This window comes from Erpetoichthys calabaricus, chromosome 2, assembly GCF_900747795.2.
Source record: "Erpetoichthys calabaricus chromosome 2, fErpCal1.3, whole genome shotgun sequence".
NCBI classification, from domain to species: Eukaryota; Metazoa; Chordata; class Cladistia; order Polypteriformes; family Polypteridae; genus Erpetoichthys; species Erpetoichthys calabaricus.
The window spans coordinates 230,222,328-230,239,357 of record NC_041395.2 but is presented as its reverse complement, the minus strand read 5'-3'; the positions used below and the strand labels follow the sequence as shown (position 1 = coordinate 230,239,357).

Genomic DNA, 17,030 nt, shown 5'->3' with positions numbered 1-17,030 from the left:
CGAATGACGCATTCATTGGTGCCCTGAAGTGGACATTATTACGTCGAATGTAGTACATTCCATTACGTGTTTTTGTAGTTGTGTAGATTATCTTGACGCATTCGGCATGCAGCCATTTGCATTTACGTACCAACCTGTGCAATTGTATCCGTGTTATTTGTAGTTTTAGTTGCTTTAAATTATGGATTTTCTTGGTGTTCACTAGAAATAAACCATCGCTGCTTATAAGTAGGCTTAATAAACGTTTACGTGGTTCCCGACATGAAAAGTATTTCACCGTCATCACAGTAAGAATCAGCACGGTTTTTTTAAAACTGGAAAATAACTTGCATCAAGCATATTTTGGTCTTTCTGTCGACTGATTTAAGTTATTGGGTGCTATACACCCATTTTCTTAATTGGCATTTTATTTCGATCAAACGTCAGAAGAATGTAAAGGTTTGTAGGCCACATGTATTTGGTCTTGTAGCCTACTTGTTTTGATTAACTGACTTATTTAAATGTATTGAGTACGTGTTAAATTTCACGCAAACCATTTTAAACCTTAAGTTATTTGTAGCAAAAGTGTTTATTTAATTGGGGAATTAAACTTCACTCAGTTGTTGCCATACTTGTATTGCTGCTTTAGAGCGGCTGATGTGAGTTTTGATGTTACTGTATTACAGATTTAAACGTATCACATTTTCGTTAAAATATATGTAGCTTGTCGAAACGAGTGACATTGTTTACATCCGGCTAGGTTTCCAGCTTTATTTGTTTAGCATATCTGTCGCCTGCTTCTTGTTAAGGATTACCGGTTAATAGTTAATTTTGCAGTCTGCTTAACCAGATCACATTTTACATTAAATTTAAAAGGTAATGCACAGAATACAGTTCATTTCTGAATGTGGCTGTGCAGATGCTTGCAGTGTTGTAGATGAGCATTGTTTTGGAACACTTGGTTGGCAGATATCAGCATTTTATCAGTTCCTTATTGTGTTGAAATGTGGTCAATTTGTGAATCTGAAGTTTGGGATTTGTACCTTGCTCTGTTTCAGGAGTCAGTGACTGTAAATCAACATAAGTTAAAATATGTATAGAAAATGTTAACCATTTTTGACTGAAAAAGAAACATGTTTAGTATGGTAGGTGTGTACAGCAAATTCAGCAGCATGAAATATCCAGAAGATGATAAACTACCTGCAGGTAATCTGCAAAAACTAAGGGCTTTTTGCAGGTAAATTGGACTAAGTTAAAAATAAACTTTTGTTGAAGTTAGAATGATTACAGTACAGGGAAAAATGAATTACTATCCACTGTTTAGTGCATTACAGAGGTTTTCCTGCAAAAAACTCATTCAATATGTTTTTCAGTTTTTTTTTAAAACAATTTGGAACTCTTTATTTTTGAGCCATATATTAAAAATCACACTTAAGAAGGAAGATCGAAAATAACATGTCAATGTTAAACAATATTTAAAGTAAGAAGTAAGAGTGAGCGAGTAGAAATTGTGTTATATTCGTAAGAATCAAGGATAAACCTCTATGAAATGGTTAATTGAAAGAGTGCATAAGAAACAAACAACAGAGTCCAATGCATACTGTTTCATTTATGAAACATAGTATCTTAACCTGGGCCTAGATCATTGCCACCCGATGCAACTCACACATCCAGGCCTTTCAATTTAAGTCAAGTTTAACCTGCATTTTACAATGTTAGAAACAGCCCTAAATAAACCAACTATTGTGCTGTTAACCAAAAAACAGGCAGAATTTGGATATTGTGCAGCCTTTCTGTGTATCTTAGCACATTTGCACTCCAGAAATACAGCAGTGAGAAAACAGTGGTGTTGTGTTAGTGTTATCCAACATCAGAATCTAAAATAGTTAATGTTTCACATCTTATTTATCTTTAACCTTGTGTCAGTTTTTCTTGTATCTAGGGTTAAAAATTTGATCCAGGGGGCACTCCGCTCTGATCCCCAAAGTTCATGCAAAAAGACAGTTTACTTGGGGGTTTAACAAAGTACAGTGTATAAAATCAAAAATAGTATTTTTGGAGCTTTGGTCAAACTGGACCACTACTTACTGAGGTAATGGTCATATGTGGTTGTTGCTACTTAAAGGGCAAATGATTAATTCAAATTCAAAAATCTTTTTAACTTGATATATTGATACATTTTCTCAATTTAGTCAACGTTTTGTGAATTCAATACAAGTTAATTTTATTATCTTGGAAGCACTTTTTGTATCTTCTTTAATGGTTATTATAGATGGACTTTAAGATTCCTGACTGCTCAGGGGTTTCCATAAGTGCAGGGGAGGACATCTCAGAAATCAGTGGGCCATTTTCTTAATTGTCCAGATTTAATTTTCTTTAACATTATTGATTGGTTTTTATTTTTTTTATTAAGAGACTATATTTAGTGCAATATTGGAGCTGGGCAATAATATAATTTATTGCACTTTTTTATTTTGTAAGAGAAAAAGTACGCTTAATTTTGAGTTGTATAAAATGGGGGAAGTCTTATGGAAATGGGATGTCTCCATTGGTATTTAGAGTGTCATTTACAGTAGAGGAGCACCAGTCAAGATTTTTTTATTTCTGATTTGGATGGTTTATGTGAGTTTCTGATTTAGTTTTCCTCCTTAAAGGCAGTAATTCAGAACTCTTCAAAAAGTTTTAACCCTGACTTATTAAGAAAGACACCAGTGAAAATTTTTTTCTGCTTTGATCTCGAGATTATTAAGATTTGTTAGTCTTCCCAAAGTTTTTTTTTTTTTTTTTTTGTGTGTGTGCTAGTGACACCAGTTTGTCCTGCTTGTACAACTTGCTATTGTTTACATTTTCAGCATAACATGTTTTACTTTGACTTTTTTCCCAGCACTGGAGAATAGGTTGGATGTGTTATAACTAACCATAGTTTGTAGAGCAGCCATTGCAGCCTGAGCAAAGTTAGTAAGACATTGTGGTCAAGTAGAAAGTGGTTGGTTGATAGCTTTATTGCTGATTATCCTTGATTAAATTCAATAAATGTCAAAGCAAATCAGTGTGTTTTTGATCAGTTATATGGACATTTTAAAATATCGAGTGCACTCTTAATATCTGAAAAAAATATGTAAATGGTCTTTTAGGCAATGGCTTGTACTTTGAACTTCTTTTGTTAGCATCACTCTGGCATCTGTATAGACCAGTCTCATTTAAGCATTTGATTCAAGGATTGCTCTGGCTGTGAAAGTGCCACCAGTGTTAGTGCTGAGCATTACTTGGGATGTGATATAGGTGTGTCTTGCATAAGCAGCAGGCCTGAGTGTTACCGAGGTAATGGTGCAGACACGTCTTCTCCTAGCCTCATATTGGCATCTTGTAAGAAACATTTTTCAGCAGCCCAGGTGTTGGATGCTCATAACAGTGATATGAGCAGTGATGACAAACTGAATCCCTATTCCTGCAGTAAAACTGAAGCGGACAGTGAAATTGAAAGTGATTGTGATGGATTCGAAAGTGACGCTCATGTCATTCGCACATGTGCAGTGTGCTGTTCAAAAGCTGATCAGTCTGGAAAGAAAATCCACAAGGAACTATGCTACTATTGTCCTGACTTTTACGTTGGGTTGTGTATTTCACCGTGCTTCAAGATACAACACATAAATTATACATTTTGACAGTATGTATGGTATTAGCATTATTTTTATTTGCATTATTATTGTATCATTATTATGCTTTCTGCACTTCTGACTTTGTACTTTTAGTGTTTTGCATGTTTTTTGGTAGAAAGATAAGATTTAATATGTAATTTTTGAGCCAAAAAATGCAATGCTTTTTTTTTTTAAGAAGGTTAAAATTGTTGTTTCAACCGCAGTTCATAGTGACGTATCCACCTTCCACTTCATGTTATTAAACTTGCATTTTTTCCCAGTTTTTTCCATCATCTCAAGATCTCTTTGGAATGTTGGATATGGCAATGTTTATTTCAGGGCTCATTGTTGTGTGCCCTCAATTTAAACAGGCTTTGCTCCGATTTGTTTATGAAGAAAACGTTCAACTGACCCATAACTCGATCTGCTTTGTTACTCACAGCCATTCTTTGGTTCTCCAGTTACATGTTACTTCACAGTGACATTTTCAAGACTCATCAGATCTTGGTAAATTTTGGGAGACATTCTCGCACAGAAATGTGCAGCCTGCTTCTAGACTATGGCACTTGAAAGAGAACGTGGCCTGCTACTTGTTTACTTAGATGGGAAAGACTCTCAAAGTACATAGTGTTTCCTAGTTTTTGAAAGTCAGTGGTGACACTATTTCACTTTTGAGTTTTCAGTTAATCTTTCAACAAGATTCTAAAACAATCTATAAGCCACTAATTGTAAATAATCATTCTCTGTTCATCCATTTTCCTTCCTGCTTAGTCCGTTTTGAGGACATCATACACCAGTACTGATGACTGCAGCAATAGGGTGCTACTAAGAAATATTTACTAACTCCTGTTTCAGATTGTTGTTGTTTTTCATTGTTAATTTTATTTTGGTTCACACATTCAATCATTTGATATATTGAACACTTACAAGGTCTTCAAATGCTTACTCAGAGCTGTGCCTTGCGGGTTTTCTGTTGACCTGATTTCTATTTTTTTTTCTTAAATTTAAAAATTCCTTGAGTAGCCATACCTCAAAGAGACATCTCAAATAATGATTTTTTCCAATCATTTTGTTTTGTCTAATTTTTAAATTCATCACTTTGCCCATCTTGCTAGCATTACTGTCTGCCAGTCATTACACAATATTCATTTGCTGTGTCCCTATTCCCGTTTCCTTATTTTATATAATGAATCAAGAGCTTTGTCTTTCCTTACCATATATGTAACTTGTATATTTTAAGATTTATATTATTTGTAATGATTCCAAATTATCTATTTGCATACACTTGCTTTTTCTTGGTTTAAGTGCCTATGGTGCATGAGGGTATTTATTTTTGTAACAATTACCAGCATAGTAATTAACTCTTTTAGGGCTAATTTTTTTTTTTGTTTCTTTTCTCCCAGGGCTGAATATTTTTCCAAAAACTAACATTTTTTAAAAAAGAACACAAAGCAATTGTTTAACATATCAAATCAACAAATAATATTTACTTTTGACAAATGTTACTGTCTTGCATGTTGTATGAGCCTGCATACTCTGATTTCACATACATATCACATACATTTTACACAGCAAAGTATGATCTCGCTCAAAGCAGCCAATTTCAGTCATTGCCACATTGCACTCCTTACAATATGTGTTGTTTTGATGCCTATTTTTCAATTGTCTGTTGCTGCATTTTCTAACATATATTGTTAGTGTGTACTGTAGAGAGACAAGTCATCCATTTGCCATCGTGCCATGCCACTGCCACCAAGTTTTCTGCCTGCATGAAAACCGTATTGTCACCTCTTTTCATCTTCTGAAACTTTATGAACTTTATGTATGGCATTATAGCCTGGCTCACCCCATGGGATTTGCTTCTGTTTATTACAGAAGTGAATAAAACTTTGCAGCAGCACGTACCTAAGCCACCAGGGGACAAAACACGTTTGGACCAATGCTCCCTGAAGTTATATCACCAGTTCTGTCCCATCTCTATTTGTAATGCCACAGCGCGCTTCATCTCGTCTTTCGTTGTGGGTTTCCACTTTGAAAAACGAGACTGCGATGCAAACGCAGCCCGCGATTCAAAAAAAATCTCTGCCTACCTGTTTGTCTCGTCTGACAGTAGCTGAAAAGCAGCATCAGGAGAGAGCAGCCTGAAGTACAGCAGCTGGTGATCTGTCGTGTCCAAAAGCAAGCCATGCCGTCTTGTAAACTCCGGTAGCCAGATCGGCTCTCAACGGATCAATGTATGTGTATTTATCCCATGCGAACCTTGCCGTAGATGCATCGGCTGCGCGAAGGCACTCAACTGGCAGCAGATCCGCTGGCGCGGCATCAGCTGGTGTCTGATCAGCTGATGCCTGCTTCTAACTCTCTTGCGCGATCTCCTGATCACTGCCAATAAAGTCCGATTCTGAAAAATCAAGAGTCCGACTCCGCGATAATGCGCAAAACAACGTCTGCCAAATATTTTCTTTTCTGCACTTGCTTCGCTGCCTTTTCACATGTCGGTGCCATCTTGCCTTTGTTTACATTTCGCAACTCACGCACACGCAATGTTTATTTGCCGAGTCAACGAGTCTAGCATTCCTCCAAGCACAGAGGGAATGCCTGTGACGTGACAGTGAGATTTGTCGCCATTAACAGCTGATTGTCACCCTCTATCCCTGGATGTCGACTTTTGTCGACATTCGCCTTCAACCCCTCCTGTCGACAAAAGTCGACATCCGCCCTAAAAGAGTTAATGTATTTATATTTATGCAACTCACATTTTACATTAAGGATTCTATATGAGCTTCTTCGATCCTTTCTTTGTGGTTTAATCAGGTACCTTTGTACGGTACTCAAAATTGCTAGTAGGACAGAGTTATTTTGGTGGATATGGATCGATTTGGTTTCAACTACCTGTAAATTTGCTTTCACTTTCAATACCAATTAACAATGAAATAACATCTCACTATTAAAATTAGGCATTGTAAAAATTAGATTTTTATTTCATTAATTGATATTTTACCATCCTATTACTAATATGGTTGTACTTCTGACTTCCACCAATAATCTTAACAGATTCAGAGGTGACCAGGACAACATATTTATAAGTGTTAATGCAAAATAAATGTGCTTTATATGCACTATCCATTAGGGTGCTTCATCTGCCCCATCATTTTAAAAATTGCAACATAAGCTGTTGTCCCCATGCTAATTTTGTTCTAGCAACAATACGGATGCAAGGTGCAAAATATGGTGAAAATATGGCCATGCTTATGTGGGCCTCCATGTACATGAAGTTGAAATAGCTAGAAAAATTTTAAACTGAAAAACAGCAAAATATGTATATTTTTGTTCTATGAACAAAATAACTACATACATTAAAACTTCATACAGAATCAGTAATAGGTGTTCACTGGCATTAATCATATTAAAGAGACAAACACTGCAACAGTACAATAAATGTTTGTCATCATCAGATAACAATCAACATTCTTGCATTTTCTTAAGTTTTGATGTCTGATGACGATCATGTTCAGCAGTTTGCAGCGTTGACTGTTTTGGTGTTTTATCAATTTGTCATAAGCAATGTCAGATGATTCCTTCTTTATATGTTTTCCGACAAAAGCTTATCAAGATTGTCGGGCCTGTTTGCACTGGATTTTTTCGGCCAACAACACATCGCACACCAAATGTTCATAGACTGCAAAAAGTGCAAGTCGTCCAGATTTTTTATAATCTTTTCTGCATTGGCAGACTACAACTGCAAGGTTTTGTCCAACTGAGAGTCCATTACTTGTACTGTATTTGTGAAAGCTGACAACACACAACAAGCTTTTGGTATTGCTCTTGGTTTGGCATTGTGATTCAGAAGATTTATAATTGTTTCACACGCTTTTTGTTGTGTTATCTGGATGTTCATGTAATGACTTAACCTGTGATAACACCAGCTTAGCTGTTCCCATTTGGTGTGATTTTCATGGGTACCATCTTGAATATGAAACATCAGACATTGTAATACTTGGCAGCATTTTGGAAGATATGAACCAGTTATTTCTGAATCAGCCTGTGTAATTCCACAACCTAATCTATACAGTGCAGCATTCTTTATAGTATAGTATAGTGCCCACAGCTTCTTAGTAATGAACATTTGTCGCTTGATTCTGCCACTGAACTCGTTTTTATCTACAAATTAAACACAATCAAAAATGTTTGTACTTCTAGTATCACAGGAAAATAGTAGTAACTGGTGAATGTTTATGAAATAAATGTGTCATGAAAAGTCCCAAAAATTATCATGAAATAACAATAGGCAAATGAGACAACTGCCGCTAACAAGTATAATCTGTTTAATATAAAATGCAGCCAATCATAACCAACTACCGATGTTCATTCAATAAAACAAGAACTGACAAAACTTACCAAAATTTATTAAAACGTGCTACAAGAATGTCAACACTGCCTTGCAGCAAAGAATATTCATTCCTGTAAAAGAAACTTCACATAAATAAGTAAAGCTGCAGTAATTACCACTCAAGTAATTAGCAAGTGCTATTGAAATATTCAGACTGAAGGAGGTCCACCTAAATAAAGTAATAATTGAATAATATTTTGCACTTTTAACAGCAGTGTAACATACAACATTTTTAAACTAGGGACAGATCAGATTTCAAAAGTTAGGGCAAATGATGCATCCTACTATCCATTGCTGTCATTAGGGATATCACAATAACAGAATTTTTTATTCAATACCAATACAATGAAACATTGCAATAGTTGATACCTTTTGATACCACTACAAAAAAAATCCCATTCATTGGCTTATTAGTATAGTATCTTCACTATTAAAATGAGCAGTATTGTGACTTTCTCTTTAATACAATATAAAATATGTAAATACTAATAACAGCTGTTTTAAAATACTGGTATATTGTTCAAGGATTTACCCAACAATGATTTGAATAAACAATTTGGCATTTAAAAATATCAAAATATAGTGCATGGCTTGAACTTTAATGTGTGGCGAATATGTGGATTCCCAGTGTAACAGCAAATAGGGAGTTTTCAGTCTAGAAGGGATTTAGTCATAATTAGCAAACATTATATATATCGTTGAATTGGTGAATACCCAAGATCATTCAGGATATTTTAATATCCTGCTTTTAAAATCTGTTTTGTGAGAGGAAGACTGTTAGGTTTTTAGTATTTGCTGTTGTAAGATTTACAGTTGTGCCCATAAGTTTACATACCCTGGCAGAATTTGTAAAATGTGTACCATGCTTTAAAGAAAAGATGACTGATCAGGCAAAACACATTTCATTTACTTTTAAATGAATCTTAAAGTGTAAGGCATTACAGAATAACACAACATGACAAAACATTGTATTAAGAAAAATAATGACCCCTGTTCAAAAGTTAGCATACCATTAGTTCTTAATACTGTTTATTGCCCCCTTTACCATCTGTGATAGCATGCAGTCTTTTGTGATAGCTATGGATGAGCCCCTTGATTTTCTCTGGTGGTAGAGCTGTCCATTCCTCTTGGCAAAAAGCCTCCCAAGTCCCATAAATTCTTGGGTTGACTTGCATGAACTGCGCATTTGAGTTCGTCCCAAGTGACTCAATGAAATAGAGATCAGGAGACCATGTTGGCCACTCCAGCACCTTCACTTTTTTTTTTTAACTCTTGCCACTGAAGGGTCAACTTGGCCTTGTTTTTTGGATCATTGTCATGTTGGAAGATTGGAGTGAATCTGATGCACAGCTTTCAGACTGATGAATCCAAGTTGTCCTCCAATGTTTTCTGTTAACATGCTGCATTCATCTTGCCATCAATTTTCACTAAGTTATCTGTGCCACTGTGGTTCACACACCCTCAGTATATCAGAGGTCCACCTCCATGCTTCATAGGAGGTAATGGTGTACTCTGCGTCATGGGCCTTGTTGCTCCCTCTTTTAACATCATGTTTATAGTTGTGACCATAAAGTTCAATTTTGGTCTCATCACTCCAAAGAACTTTGTTCCAGTGGTTTTGATGCTTGTCTAGATGCTGTTTGGCATATTGTAAGCAGACTGTTTTGTGGTTTTGGCACAGTAAATGCTTTTTTCTTGCAACTCATCCATGCAGCCCATTTTTGTTCAAGTATCTCTTTATTGTGCATTTTCAAACCGCAGCACCATTTGTTTGCAGAGAAGCCTGTATTTTTGCATCATTAGCTGGTTAATAAACTTAAATGTAATATTTAACCCAGCAGTACTCATCCCTTGCCCTACTCGGGAGCCACACTGGCAAAAAAATATTTTTGTAAGGGTGGCAGCCCAAAAACGTCCCAGTCCTCCCTGAAACCATTATGCATTTGAAAATAACAATAATTAAGATGACTAGGGGGCTTCGCTCGCCAGCCCCAGTGTTTGTTTAATCGGATATACATTTTTAAAATCTTTTTTTTTTTTTTTCTTCTTCTTTGGAATCGTTGCTTTAACTGTTGCGGGACCACAGAATCTCATAGCGTATGGTCCATAATTGTGTAAGTGTTGTATTCCGCCCTTCATCAATTGGACATAACAGTGACTTAAAACAAAAAAGGCTTCAACTTGGCTGGGACACTACAATACTTTTGAATTTTACTGCTTTCATATTCTGTACCTTTCTCTGCATGTTTATCGCGCCATCGTTTGTTTGAGCCTTTATAATTCCACTGCTTTCATAATCTTTTATCTGCCTTTTTTTTCTCTCCCAAAGGTCTCTTTTCTATGCGCTGCTGTTTCTTCTTTGCTGAGAGCACAGGATCTGTGTGTGCTACCACTGGCTGTGCTCTTATTTGATAAGAAGGGTGTGTCTTTCAAGAATCTTATGTTCCACGTCCCCGCGAGAAGGCCCTGGGACAATCTCTTGGTACCAAGTCTCATGTTTACGGTCCCCGCGAGATGCTCTGTGGCCAGTCTTTTTTGTCTCGCGTGTCTTTTAAATGTCTTCCGAGAACTTCAGAGAAGATCACATATTGTCGCCCTGGAAATTTCCTTTCCAGGATTTTTTTTTTATATAGAGAGAGATGTAATAAGTAATTTACTACTACTGCAACCACACATTTCAACAGTGCTCAGAGTTTCAACCTTAACATTATTAAAGATTTTAGAGATGATCACAAAGTCCAGTACTGCAACAGACAGCACATTGCTGTTTTTCACAGCATATAACAGCGTAACAAACAGTATTGGTGGTCATCACAACTCATAGCAGTATAACAGACAGCATTGCAGCCCTTTCACTAATATTATTGTGAAAGAAGTTTTTCTGATTAGTTTGCTTCTGTTTGAGTCTCGCCAGCTATTTGGCCTGTAGCAGTCCACCCTTTGGAAAGTCGGTACTTAACTTTGGTTGTTTAGCTTCATGGTGGCACTGCAAATTGGACCTTTTAAACTGCATAATGACATTATCTCAGTGCATTGGCAGATCATTTTCCCATACCACTTAAGACAAAGAAAAACTAGAGTTCCCAGTCCTCTTTAAATGCCGGGTATTCCTCCTCATACTTTCGTCTTTACGTTCTGTAAATGACCGCCAAATCATTCTGTACGTAGGGAACTTAATGACGTGGGATGCAGGAAATTTGGAGGAACTATTTTCTTTTTCTTTGAATGCTCATGTTACAGTTAGGTCCATAAATATTTGGACAGAGACAACTTTTTTCTAATTTTGGTTCTGTACATTACCACAATGAATTTTAAATGAAACATCTCACATGCAGTTGAAGTGCAGACTTTCAGCTTTAATTCAATGGGGTGAACAAAACGATTGCATAAAAATGTGAGGCAACTAAAGCATTTTTTTAACACAATCCCTTCATTTCAGGGGCTCAAAAGTAATTGGACAATTGACTCAAAGGCTATTTCATGGGCAGGTGTGGGCAAGTCCGTCGTTATGTCATTATCAATTAAGCAGATAAAAGGCCTGGAGTTGATTTGAGGTGTGGTGCTTGCATGTGGAAGATTTTGCTGTGAACAGACAACATGCGGTCAAAGGAGCTCTCCATGCAGGTGAAAGAAGCCATCCTTAAGCTGCAAAAACAGAAAAAACCCATTTGAGAAATTGCTACAATATTACGAGTGGCAAAATCTACAGTTTGATACATCTCTGAGAAAGAAAGCAAGCACTGGTGAACTCAGCAACGCAAAAAGACTAGGACGTTCACAGAAGACAACAGTGGTGGATGATCGCAGAATCATTTCCATGGTGAAGAGAAACCCCTTCACAACAGCCAACCAAGTGAACAACACTCTCCAGGGGGTAGGCGTATCGATATCCAAGTCTACCATAAAGAAAAGACTGCATGAAAGTAAATACAGAGGGTGCACTGCAAGGTGCAAGCCACTCATAAGACTCAAGAATAGAAAGGCTAGATTGGACTTTGCTAAAGAACATCTAAAAAAGCCAGCACAGTTCTGGAAAAACATTGTTTGGACAGACGAAACCAAGATCAACCTCTACCAGAATGACGGCAAGAAAAAAGTATGGAGAAGGCGTGGAACAGCTCATTATCCAAAGCATACCACATAATCTGTAAAACACAGTGGAGGCAGAGTGATGGCTAGGGTGTGCATGGCTGCCAGTGGCACTGGGACACTAGTGTTTATTGATGATGTGACACAGGACAGAAGCAGCCGAATGAATTCTGAGGTGTTCAGAGACATACTGTCTGCTCAAATCCAGCTAAATGCAGTCAAATTGATTGAGCGGCATTTCATGATACAGATGGACAATGACTCAAAACTTACAGCCAAAGCAACCCAGGAGTCAAAGCAAAGAAGTGGAAAATTCTTGAATGGCCAAGTCAGTCACCTGATCTTAACCCAATTGAGCATGCATTTCACTTGTTGAAGACTAAACAACGACAGAAAGGCCCACAAACAAACAGCAACTGAAAGCCGCTGCAGTAAAGGCCTGGCAGAACATTAAAAAGGAGGAAACCCAGCATCTGGTGATGTCCATAAGTTCAAGACTTCAGGCTGTCATTGCCAGCAAAGGGTTTTCAACCAAGTATTAGAAATGAACATTTTATTTCCAGTTATTTAATTTGTCCAATTACTTTTGAGCCCCTGAAATGAAGGGATTGTGTTAAAAAAATGCTTTAGTTGCATCACATTTTTATGCAATCGTTTTGTTCACCCCACTGAATTAAAGCTGAAAGTCTGCACTTCAACTGCATCTGAGTTGTTTCATTTAAAATTCATTGTGGTAATGTACAGAACCAAACTTAGAAAAAAGTTGTCTCTGTCCAAATATTTATGGACCTAACTGTACATTTATGTCTAAGTTATTGAACAATACATTATGTATTTTTGCTTCAACTGTGTACTTTCAGTTTTTAGTGTGATGTATGAGTTAGTTTACTTGCCATTTTGGCTTCTTCGTTGCATATACTGAAAGTGAGAAGATGATGGAAGTAGTGCTGGGCAGTATACCAGTTCATACCGAAAACCATTTTTTATTTTTTTTATGATATGGATTTTTCTTATACCGCAACACCGGTTTAAATTGCCTAAACGACGTTTGGAACGTGGCGCAGCAGAAAACTGTTCAAGTAGGGACCTTTTTCACTGCTACACTGCTAAATAGGTAGTGGTAGTGTAGGTATTGCATGGTGAAAATGGACAGAGAACATTCCGAAACTGAAGCTGTAGCTGATGATAAAGTTGAACATGATGACACAGAAGAACTTTTGTCGAAAAAAAGGAGTCACGTCCATTGCCTGGAGATACTTTGGTTTTAAAAGGTCGGATGTGGACCATTATGTTCAAATGTGTAAATACTGTTTCCATACTACTGGATAATACTGCAAGCCAAGTTGTACTTGTTTTATTTGTTTTCAATACAGTGTAATATACCTGGGTACTGTGTAATAGTGTGACGACATGTTGACTTTATTCTCGGCATTTCTACTTTACTCTCGCAGTTTATGTCAAGATTAAAGTCGACATGTTGACTTTATTCTCATAATTTGTCATTAAAGTAGAACATCATAAACTAAACTTCATCGTAAAATGAATATTTAATTTACTAGATTTTCTCAAACCCCGTCAAAAGTTATATAGCACATTAAATGCTTTGTGTTCCCCGAGCTTCTTAAACTGACTTCCTCTTGCACTAAGAGGAGGCGCCGGCAGCGATTGCCGCACAGAATACATTCACTTCATGATATTCCTGCTCTCTGAACATTTACAATGCTAAGATAAATACTTGATATCATTTTCATGGTGAAATGCATTAAAACATGCATTGATCATGTTGGAGGCACGGCGGCGTGGAGGTTGCACTGCTGCCTTGCAGCAAGGGTGTCTCGGGTGTATCCTGCCTTGCATTTGCATGTTTTTCTGGTGGGTTTACTTGGCGTGCTTCAGTTTCCTTTCAAAGTCATGTAGGATGTGGGGTTTTGTTATGCTATATTGACCCTGCTAGTGTATGTTTTGCTTGTATTCACCCTGTGATGTGCTGGCGACTCGTTCAGGGATGGGCGCAACCCTGAATGTATGGCATAATTAAACATGTATAACGAAGATATTTTTAAAGTTCTGAACACTCCGTTGGCTAAGTTTATAACTAGTTTTAATTTCACAAAAACGTTTATCGTGTGGTGATTGGTTATGTGGAGATAGAAACAGGAAGGATAGGAACTGGGGTTTTGGTACGTTAGATAGAGACCGCATGCGTGCAATAAAGAAAGCCCGCTCAGAAGAACATGCATTGAATTCTGTGTTCGTGTCTCCGACCACCAGATCATAAACCCAACATTTACACAATATTTAAGTTAAACCTGTGCAATACCCATTCATACATCCAGTTTTTTGGAGCCTCGTCACACTTGCCATAAAGTTCTCTACACTGAACGTACACTTGGGGACCCCTTACTGTGAGGGAGTAGCACTACCGCCTCAATACCGTGCATGTTTAATACCTGCTTTAATGCATTTCATCATGAAAACAATATCAAGTATTTATCTTAGCTTTCTAAATTTTCATGAAAGCATTAATATCATAAAGTGAATGGATTCTGTGCGGTGATCGCTGTCTCCTTTTAGTGCGGAGGAAGTCAGTTTAAGAAGCGTAGTGATTAACAACTGGGTCGGGGAACACAACACAAAGCATTTAATGTGCTGAATTAACTTGTGATGGGGTTTGACAAATTCTAGTAAATTAAACATTGATTTTAGGAAGAAGTTTAGTTTACGACATTCTACTTTTAATTATGAAGTAAACTATGAGAATAAAGTGGAAATGTTGACTTTATTCTCGACAGTTTTTTTTCTTCCGTATTTTTTTTTTTCTTCACCGTGGCCCTAATACGATTCCGTAGGGCTATAACACAAATAGCATTATAAATGCAAGTTGCAATTTTATTATTTATGCATATAGCTTAGCTTGAAGCAAGTTCCATATTAATGGACTGCCTAAATGATGGTTCAATTGCTAATAATAATAATAATTCATTACATTTATATAGCGCTTTTCTCAGTACTCTAAAGATGTCATTACCAAGTTGCACTTGTTTTATTTTATTTTAATTTGGTGAATACTGTGTAATGCACCTGGGCTTGAAGCCTTGAAGTAATAGTGCAACTATCAGTAATACTATTATTTATTTTATTATTTATTTAGTAGTTTAAATATTATGCAGTTTAATGATGGTAAAGTTGTTTAAAAAGTCACTTTAACGTGTCAGTGGACAGAGATTGTTAACATTAATAGAAAGTGTCGTTGGTTTACAAAAAATATTTACTATTTATTCCTTTTCTAAGACATGTTCAGTGCAGTACAACTTTTGACAAGCACTTCTGGATATTTTACTAAGTCTAAATGCCTCTTTGGATGGTTGAAAATATGTTGTCAAAATTATAGTTAAAGTTGTTTGCAAAATTTGTTCAATAAAAAGGTTCTATATTTTGACTGCAACTGTCATGCAATGCGATTCCTTCTCTTCATTAGTGCCACCCCCTTGAAAACTATCATTGTATGGGGCCAGGCAAACCTGTATTAATACTTGTGTGCACATTTAAATGTTTTTTTTTTGTGTACAATGCTCGTGACAGTGGAATAGGTTATTCTTAGCCAGTAATTGTAGTGGAAAATGTGGTTAACATCCACCTATGCATGGGGGAAAAAATACTGTTGAATACTGTGAAACCGGGATAATTTAGAAAAATACCGTGATAAAGAATTTTGATCATACCGCCCATCCCTAGATGGAAGGCAAACGCTGATCTGTGAAATAGACAAATCTTTAAAATTGTTGCACCCTTTGTAAGCAGGATTAAGATGCAAATTTAATTACATGCTGTTTCATTTATTCAGTTTTTTTTGTGTAAAATGTGTGTGTAAAATGTTAAGTGTACGTATATATATTTGTGTTTATAGCTTTCACTATGCTTGTGACAGTGTAACTTTAATAAACGGATATAAAGATTTGGAAGCAAATAAAGATAAAGATAAGTCTGGGACTCTCTCCATCTTGATTTAAGAAAACCAGGGGCTGCTACAAATGCTGATTTTTTTTTTTTTCCCAGTATTCATGGTAGCTTTCCTAGCACGACACCCGAGGTAATTTGTGATTGTTTTTAAAGCTTTTGAATGTTTGGGGATGTAATAGATTTATTTGTGTGAATGAAATGAATTCTTTTGACAATTTGTGTTAGGTTTTTTTTTTTTTTTTTTTTTTAAGATTTTTCTTTTCTTTAGAAGGACTTAAAGAGCCGTAAGTAGACAGATGTGAAAATCATGTGTTTTTTTTTTAATTACATTTGCCCAAACTTTAATTTCCTATATGAAATCGATCTTGTCTGCTTTACTTTAATGCATTGTTTCAGAACTTTTTTTAAAATTTTTATAAAAACTCCATTTGTTGAGCAAAATATGCCCTATTTTACTTTTAAGACTGTTTATTGCTTGGCTTGTGTACTCGCCCAGGATTAGAATATTAACTGGACCTTTCAAATATATATGTTTTTAGTTATATACTAATGATTATTAGTATTAGCAAAGAGGCGTGCCATTTTGCTCGTCCTGCAAACTAGCATAAACATAATGGGTTATACACTGAATAAATTTTTCTTTTGGTATTAACAAGTGAAACTGTTCACTTCATTGCCATACAACTTAGCCTGAAATCCACCTGTTTTTACTAGCTACAGCTGTTAACACTGTCATTGTTTACAGTCTTATATCATTCATAATAGTGCATGCATGCAACGTTTTCCTTGTTACTGTGATCTGTTTAAACCAGTTAGAAAACTGATGGATGCTTAAAAGCACATTTGTGCTCCTTAGGGCTTAGTCAAGCCAAACATTTACAGAAATTTTTTCCCGAGTGGTAAACTGCAGCTATCACTGACTTAAGCTAAAGTTTAGCAGGAGTACACAGAGCCTGAGAGAAGGTCGCCTGGCC

General features: G+C 36.4%; 1 protein-coding gene across 1 annotated transcript in view; it reads left to right on the top strand.

Moving 5' to 3' along the window:
- waplb (WAPL cohesin release factor b) overlaps nt 1-17,030 on the top strand; it is a 266,382-nt gene that overhangs the window by 933 nt on the left and 248,419 nt on the right. The window lies entirely within an intron of this gene.